This window comes from Camponotus vicinus, unplaced genomic scaffold (assembly GCF_025532165.1).
Source record: "Camponotus vicinus isolate PSW18456_S1 unplaced genomic scaffold, iyCamVici1.0 SCAF_5, whole genome shotgun sequence".
In the NCBI taxonomy this organism is placed as follows: Eukaryota; Metazoa; Arthropoda; class Insecta; order Hymenoptera; family Formicidae; genus Camponotus; species Camponotus vicinus.
Genome location: NW_028141977.1, coordinates 11,270,742 through 11,278,475, shown reverse-complemented (window position 1 = coordinate 11,278,475; position 7,734 = coordinate 11,270,742). Strand labels below are relative to the sequence as shown.

The 7,734-nt window shown below is 35.3% G+C and overlaps 1 protein-coding gene across 11 annotated transcripts in view; it reads left to right on the top strand.

Moving 5' to 3' along the window:
• Rhogef3 (Rho guanine nucleotide exchange factor 3) overlaps positions 1 to 7,734 on the top strand; it is a 143,941-nt gene that overhangs the window by 46,896 nt on the left and 89,311 nt on the right. Inside the window, exon 1 of one of the 11 annotated variants that reach the window (XM_083100748.1) lies at positions 5,630 to 6,031. The exons of 9 other annotated variants lie outside the window; for them this stretch is intronic. The gene's annotated coding sequence lies outside the window, so the exon portion shown is untranslated. Of the gene's footprint in view, positions 1 to 5,629; positions 6,142 to 7,734 lie in introns of those variants that run through there. One more of the 11 variants, XM_083100745.1, reaches the window with a different exon arrangement.

Genomic DNA, 7,734 nt, shown 5'->3' with positions numbered 1-7,734 from the left:
TAATCGAAAAATGAATATTTTACTAGATATTTTATGGTTTATATAAAATTAAGAAATGATTTCAAGCCTCATAACTCGAAAAGTACTCAATGAAGAAATACTTTATTATAGTGTTTTGGAAAGCTCTCGAGATAAGCTATAAGAATACATAATAAAAAATAGGAGGTTCCATTTAAAAAATTAAAGGTAACCTTCATGTGACATTTTTGCTTATTACTTAATAATTATTGCGAATTTTGCAAAATGGTAGAGGACTTTTCTTCTTAGTTTGACCCAATCTATCATCACTTTTCGTTTGGTCCCTCACGAATCGGACACCCTGTATATTAATGTAATATATTTTGATAAAATAATAATATGCGTAATAGCATTGTTTGTATCCCCGCGCGAGTATCGCTGTTTTTATATCGGTGTATCATTTATTAAATTACATTGATGTTTTCAACTTCCTGAGCAGTTATTTAAGAGAGCAAGCGAAACAGACGAACGCAAAAAAAGAAGGACACAGGAACAAGAACGTTCACACGAAAAATTTAGTACGAGTCCGAAGTGAAGATAGTAGATCGCTTCTTGATGTCGCTCTTATCCATCTATGGTGCGGCACAAGTCGAGGCGAAAAGTGATCGATCAAAAATTGATGAAACCACGCTTGCCTGGGCGAGAGACAGTAAATTCGACATCCCAAGACGTGAGCCTCTGAGGCATCCTGATAATGGCGTCTGTGAAGATCGTAGAACACAAATTGAAGGGGACAGACTAACAATTTTCGTGTGTGCTATACAAGAGTGCCTAAAAATGCATCTTTTATCTTGCTTCGCGAAATGAATGACTATTATATACAATTGCGTCTATCACAATATTGCTATATAATTAAGAATCCAGGATATTTTGATACCTGAAACCTGTTCCTCTCCAAGTTAATTACTTTCCTTATTTTTATTCACTTGGGGAACTTTGGTTTCTTCGCATTCAACATCAAGAGAAAATCATATCGAGCGAAGTTTTCATGGAAATTAACCGGGTTGTTAAAGCACGTCGAGTTATAATTGGAAATCTTAAAATCAAAACTGATAAAATTTCTCTTTGATGTTGACGATATGATCTAATTGTTTTTGTGCCGGGTTTAACTTAAATCGAATTTATGATGGAGAGAAAATTCATATTTCTAATAAATAAATGTGAGGGCAATCTCTTAAAAAATCTTACTAATATAATTACAAAAATGCTGGGAATTATAAAATAAATTACTGTAAAGCCAAATTTAAAAAGAATATTTGTCAGTCACAAATTGATATCTTAAATTCATGATAAAATATAATGTCGATTAATATTCTTGAATATTACTTGAATGTATTTTTGGCACAACGGTATGATATAAAAGACTTGCATTTTTTCATGAACCATCGCAATATGGTGGATTAAGGTGGCGGATTTCGCATGATGGGTGGTCGACAAGAGTCGCGAAGCGCAATTGTCGTCGGTTAATCTCCATAAACTCGGTCGTACCAGTGCTCGGGATGCTCTCGCGAAAATCCTTCGGCAACATGCGCGACATAACGAGTACGATGTGAGTTCGTTGCGGGAATTAAGGAAACTCCAAACTCCAAATTGTCGACGTGTACGTCCGTTCGTCTGCATAATAAACGCTCCAGCATCATAACGATTGCGAAAAAAGATTACCACTAAAGAATCAATTTATTATAAAAACGGAAGATTGGTAGAACGCATCTGATTTTACGCGTATATACGCAAGATAAACTGATATTATAAATAAAATTGTTCCAAAATATTATTAATAATGAATTCGCATATCGCGTCGTAATTGTGTGCAATTCACGCTTATTTAAATGTATTGTTTTATTTAATTCATGCGAATTACGTATGTCGAAGGATGATAGAATACGGACAGAAATCGCGAGAGAATATTAGTCCATTTTCTATCGCTTCCTGGCACAGTCCGTTGCACTTTGACATACTTCAGCTTGCTGTTCTTTTTTTATCTCACTTCTTATTTTGACAATCATCTTTGCTTTGCTTGATTTATGTCAGAAAATCTATTAATTAAATTATATACTAACACGGTAAAAAGAAAAAAAGAACGAAAAAAGAAGTAATATGTCACTTATTGGTAGTGTTGAATTCAAATGTCACTCTCTTTTCTCTATCATCTCTCTTTCTCTCATTAATATAATTGTGGAAGAAGACATACTTTTACATGTACATATTATTTCAACAATATCCTACATCCTACGCTGATGATCTGTTTGGTGATCTTTTTTGGTCGCATTACCTCGACGAGAGATTTTCACGAGATTTACAGCTTTCTGAATTTATCCTCCATTTCTCTAGTATCCAGCGGAGAATGTCTCTTTTATCATTTCAGTCAGAAGGACCTTCTATGTGTGATACTTGACGCGTTCACTTGAATCCTCCCCTGTGTACGATCGAAGATATATTTCGTCATCACTCATGTCTTAAAAAGGTGTGGGTTACTGTCCATTCCCTCTTACTTTTGAATATATATAAATAAACGCATCCTTGTTCTTTTCTCCTTGCTAAATGACTCTCATTCGAAGAAGTATCGTCATCAATCGCGTCTCATCTTATTACGGTACTGACATTTCGTATCAATTCTTTATCGAATTTTCTTCACGTATTCAAGAATTAAAAGAGTGAAACTCTGAAGCATTTTCCTTGTACATTTTTCCAATATTTATATAGATAGAGCCAATATCCGTCTTTCAATCTATTTACACTAAGTGGTTATAAAAAATACAATATAATTACTTTAGATTGATTGTCAGCTGATCGTTAGTAACGAGAAAGTTAGTAACGAAATTTTGCGACGATTTGTGATAAAAATTAAATAAAAGGAAAAGATATAATAAAATAACGTATTGTTGCACATTTCGTTAAAACGTGACGAATTTATCGCGTTGCCCTACTTTCCATATCGAATCGTCTGTGAATGTAACCGTGATATATCCATATCGAGATCAAATTTCCTCGCGCGTGAGATATTTCCAAGCGGCGTTAATGAGATCCTTTGTCACTCTTATTGTCATTTCATGCTTCTTGGGGTCGGCGCATATATTTTCCGTATCCCCGCATGTAGCTGGGGCATCCGGTAGATCCGCCCGGCATCTTTTTCATCTCAATTTCGAAGATCACTCATCGGCCATAGACAAAGCGCTGGCGTAAGCTAACTTCCCTTATTGTCTGACCGCAGATCGAGTGCCACTACTGGCTGTAAGTAGACTCATCCCTTCGTGATCAACCACGAATGGCAGTAAGAAAATACACCTCGTTTATTTGCGCCTCGGCTTTACCTTCGCTCGTTTTTTTCGTTGTTATTGTGCCTTCGTTTATCTCGATTTTATTTCTATTCTATTTTATTCTTTCTTTCTTTAACTAAACAAATTTTAACTTAATTGAAAATTTATTTTATTTTAACATAAATAACACAACGGCGAACATATTTTTAAAATTCCTATCTTGAAAATAAGATCTTCTGATCTTATATGATAGAACAATGAAATTCATAATAATAATAATAATAATAATAATAATAATAATAATAATAATAATAATAATAATAATAATAATAATAATGATAAGAATATTGAATGCAAAACAATAAGGACTGGTTTAATAAACATGCTTTGTTGTAATAATAAATTTTTATTAATAATGAGAAGACAAATAATTAAGTAAACATGTTGAACTTGACTGAAAATGAGGACAATTAATTGGAAGACATATAATATCATTATATACGTAATATTGTTGCATCTTCTACGTCACACACCTGCCTTCTACCACTGTCAACCATAATTAAAATGAACATATGGCGCCTCTAGTGGTATGGCAATGTCTGAATTTTCCTATCCGATACGTTGAGCAAGCAGATTCGATAATCGGCAAAGTTTTGATCCACCCTTGGGGCTTTATTGCCTTCTCTTGCGGCCGACTATGTTTATAATTAGAATCGTTCCAAACTATCTGGACTGTCCAATGGCACGGTAGATGTTATCCAGACACATAGCGGCCGCACAATGGATATTTAATCTCAGTCTCTCATCAGGAGACCGCATTGAAATGATCGATCGCTTGCGCATTGCTTTTTAGTGAGTGAGTTCAATCTACCGTAACTTCGGTCTCGCGAGTTTTCCGCTGTGCGCATCTTAATTCAATAAAAAATTGTAATGTGTGTATATATCGACGTAAAATGTCTCTGAAATATTTTTCATTTTATGTTTATTTATACATGACGAAATATAATATGTATGTTTTTCTCGCGCTTCGTAATATTATTAGAATTTTATGCATGCTGAGAATATATAATACTATTCGATATCAGATGCGTCACGCTAACTTTTTTCTTCCGTGATAAACTGATTATTAAATTTCCGCATATTAGGAACATTACTAAAGAAACATACACATTTTACGAGTAATAATAGTGCGAGTCACAAGGCGTAAATTAAATTTTTTGTTATCGTGAAATAAAATGAAATTAATTTAATACGAAGAACAATACAAGCAAGCAATTAATCGCAATTATTTAATATATATGTCAAGGTTTATTAAATAAATATATTATTAATTTGAACAAAATATAATTATGTTAAATAGCGTTATAATTGAATTAATTAAATGATGAAGGCGTATGGTCATTGCAAATTACCGTCAATAGTTATATAATAATAATATTATTAAGTATATGTGTATGAGAAACCGACACGAAGTTAACGAGCGAGATTGTAATTGCGAAGAGCGACTTACACTTGATATACGTTGCTGTGTATTATTAAATATGTCAAGGTAATATTAATTACGTTATATATGTATTATACAATCATCATCATCATATATCATGCGTACATGTTACGTCAGAAATTATATTATGCTGCTTAATAATTATTAGAAGATCTTAATTTGCAAGACGTGTAGATTGTTTGAGATGACTGCTAAGAATTAATTCGATAAACGTCAACATTCATTAGCGATTAAAAATCACCGGTCTATCTCATCATAGTCATCAATGACTTATCTAAGCAAGTACACCGAGTAAGCGAATAATTCGACAATAAATCCAGAAGTGAGAGAAATAAGACGAGAATTCAGAAAAAAATTTGTAAGATAAAAAGTAATAAGATGATATACGATTCAATTCGTCAATATACTTTGTAAATTTGGATTCTTCCATTTTTGATTAATCAAAATCATATTTTTAAATGATATATTTTGATTTGTACATCATCTGTTGTACAATATTTAGCTAATCAATGTTATTAGTTAGGCTTCTTTTCTAAACAAAGTATAGTAGTTCCTACTTGTAAAGATACGGAAGATCAGAAATGCCTCTTCAAACCATGATCAAATGCAATCTCAACAATCTTGCATCTCTCAATTAACTTCATTGTCATAATTATCTCACGGCTTATCAAGGATATCACGAACATACTTCCCGTAAGTCTCAATGCGATCAAACGTTTGTGGTAAAGGAGACAAAACCGGGATCGCGCAGGACAGGGAAGCCGTCGACAGGACTAGCTAGAGCAGAGACGTGCACCGGCGTGTTCCGGTCGCGGAGGCTGCGCGGAAAAATCGATAGCCGACGCTCGCCGGCAGCGGCGGCGTCGCCGTCGTCGTCGCCGCCGATGTCGGGTAGCGCGATGGAGTCTGCCCGATGGCGCAGTCAACGTCGGGACCGGCACCCCAAAAGATCACCCCACGCAGTTAAACCCATGTTCGCCAATCCACCTCTTTCTGACTGGCGCCCCCTCAAGAGACGTCGTACTTTTCATTCGTTTGAATAGCCTCAACCGATCGCACGAACGTTTTTACGAGGCAAAGCTCGCTTGTACGAGAACGGACGACCTATTAAGCATATCGTATTTACGGAAAAAGTGTGTGCAATGTGGGTATGTGTGACTATGTGTGCGTGCGTGCGTGCGTGCGCGTCGCCGGCACGTTGACACCTTCTTCGTCTCTTCGACGTTCCCCGGGAAGAAACCCACGAGGAAGGGTGAGCCGCGTCGTAATTTTCATCCGGGTCGACGACCTCGAATCCAAGGACGTTCCTTTCGATAAACCTGCGATGTGCATCGCGCATTATTGCCTGCAGAACGAGTGCCGGTGAGTTCCTCGACGGACCTGAAGGAGCTCCATTGCGAAATGCGGGCGATGTGCGTCGCAAGGTGAAGAGGATTCGTGCGTAACACTAGACTCGGGAGAGAGTCTGTACATCTTCTATCCTCGCGAGGATATTCGCCGAGATAATCTGGAGTATTTGCGATTGCATTTGCCGTGGGCTTTTATTTTCTTTATTTGCGCAATTTCTATTAGAATGTCCCTTGACACTGATGAGATGACAGTGTTGAGATAATATATAATAAATAAAATATCTTTAATAAAAGCAGATTAATTTTTTTCTTGCGCGAGAACTTTTATATATAAATTATCTATGAATCCTTTACATGAAACATAGCTCACGCTACGATTACCTACATCCGTACATATAATTATCGTCGCACGGAAGATATATTTTGTAGCTTCTCTTATAATTAATTTATAGATTCGTAAGTTCTGAATGTCTTTTGTAAATGATAGCGATGTTTTTGCCTTTCGATGAAAAGGCGCTTTTGTATGAAACGGCGACACGTGGTCTGATCTTTCGAGTTTTCACGTATTCGAGTTTCCTCTGACGAGATGTAAGCCACGAAATCTCCGATACGACTCTGCGATACGCGCCTTTTCGAGGACGTTGACCTCAAGCTTCCGCGTCTGTCTGGCTAGTTTATCTGTTTTCTCTGCGTTCAAACGTCCTCGAACCATCGAATTTCGATAGTGCGCATACCACGGATGCAAATGGGAAATATTTTTCGCAAAGACGTTCCAAAGGCAAATTTCACAGCACGTTGCGATGCAACGTTTATTCTCCTGTCCATTCGTTTCTATCGGATATAAATTTATCGTTTAATATTTGCTATAGCTCTTCTATCGTTTCCACAAAGAATTCTAATAATTCATATGTTTGCGTATATATCATGATGTTTAGTAAACGTATCTTCAAACACTGAATTAAATTCACTAAGTGTTAAATTAATAGGCTATACGAAGCTACCTAACGATATAAATCTATCGTGATTAGGGGTTGTAGTTTTTTCCAATCGATGTATTTCTATTAGTTGTTAATCGTTGCTCGAGCAATATCATTTCATATCGCAATTTCCTAATTACCGTCATAATTTCTCCGCTAAGTTGACCTACAAACACGAATTTTGCATTTGTGATTTATATTCTTTTCCATATTTCACATCTTTTTATGCGGACTAATTACCGTGTACAAAATTTGTCATTTGTTCACTTCGAATTTAGTGCACGCATGTATAGGCGAGGTCACGCGATTAAATTTTAATTTTTCATTTGTATGTTTAATTACCCCATTTACTAAAATAACAGTCTGACAAAATGACAATATATAACAACGGTAGAATAAAAGAAGAATGAATGATTCACTATTTATAATTAAGATATAGGTCGCGAATAACGCGAAATGCGAATCAGATATTTAAATTAATGTATAATCAAACCTTAGTACTTAAAATTATAAGCGCGGAATAAGAATTATAATAATTTTTTAAAATGTTAAACACATTTAAAGAATAATTCATTTAAGATTTATAATTATATAGAGATCGTTGTTATTTTCTTTGTGAATAAAAATAT